General features: G+C 44.5%; 1 non-coding gene across 1 annotated transcript; it reads left to right on the top strand.

The window, feature by feature from the left end:
* The first annotated feature begins 244 nt into the window (after positions 1 to 244).
* TRNAR-ACG lies at positions 245 to 317 on the top strand. Its single transcript has one exon. It is a non-coding gene; the product is annotated as a tRNA-Arg (tRNA).
* Positions 318 to 1,146: the final 829 nt, after the last annotated feature.

Here is a 1,146-nt window from a genome sequence, read left to right as displayed (position 1 = left end):
CACGCGCCAGAGAACGCGAAGCAACAGTATTGGACGCAGTGGATTAGGGCGCGCCGAAGAGCGTTGTGACGTAGCCTCTGCAGATTGGTGGAGCGCGTTAGCGGGAGAAAGGTGGGGCACCCGAGGGTGTGGGCCGGCTCTTTGGCGCCCGGCGTAGAGGCAAAAATGGAACGTTGATCTGGGGACGCCTATTGACGCTGCGTAAGCCATGATGGGCGATTGGAGGGAGCGCTTAAGTAGTACGGGGCCAGTGGCGCAATGGATAACGCGTCTGACTACGGATCAGAAGATTCTAGGTTCGACTCCTGGCTGGCTCGGCGCGTACTTTTTTTTTCTTTTATTTTGGGTCGATTTGCAAGGGTCTTAGACAAAGATTGTGGTTAAAATGTAGTAAAGGTTGAGTATGTTGAATTTTAATGCTGCTTTGCCGAAATAGCGTCCTTTAAACTATATTTGGAACTAAGATTTGTCTGAGATGGTTTCTAAATTCAAAGCACCCTATTAATAATTCACGTAGGATCCCTCCATTAAGTGGGTAACTGCAGCCTTAACTGCTCTTTTGTGGCCTTGGAGAGTCAACCCCTGGCCACACCACGCCCTCCACTATCATCTTTCCTGATGTGGTGCCTCTTCAAAAAAAAAAAAGTTAGATGATAGTGGAGGGCGTGGTGTGGCCAGGGGTTGACTCTCCGATGCCATGTAAACGCAATTAAGGCTCCAGTTATGGCATTTTTTCTTTTCCCCAACAAGCCAACACACTCATACTGATACAAAAAAGAGCACTGTAAATCGGTAGTTAAAACAGCCTGGTAGTGGTACAACACATACATAAACCAATGGAACAGAATTAAGAACCCAGAAGTAAATCCATCCACCTATGGACAGTGATCTTTGGCAAAGGACCAAAACATATTAAATGTGGAAATAAAATCTCTTTAATAAATGGTGCTGACAAAACTGGATATACATTTGTAGAAAATAGAACAGGACCTATACCCCACACCATATACAAAAATGAACTCAAGTTGGATCAAAGACCTGAAAGAAAATCATAAAACTCATCAAGGAAAAAGTGGAGACAAACTTAAGGGCCGTAATTCAGGGCATAGGTACACTATCAAACATAACTAAAAATGCACAAACACT

This window comes from Orycteropus afer, unplaced genomic scaffold (genome assembly GCF_000298275.1).
Source record: "Orycteropus afer afer isolate SDZICR_OR568_19922 unplaced genomic scaffold, OryAfe1.0 scaffold00311, whole genome shotgun sequence".
Lineage (NCBI taxonomy): Eukaryota > Metazoa > Chordata > Mammalia > Tubulidentata > Orycteropodidae > Orycteropus > Orycteropus afer.
The sequence above is the reverse complement of the archived record's forward strand: the minus strand, read 5'-3'. Positions and strand labels throughout refer to the sequence as shown.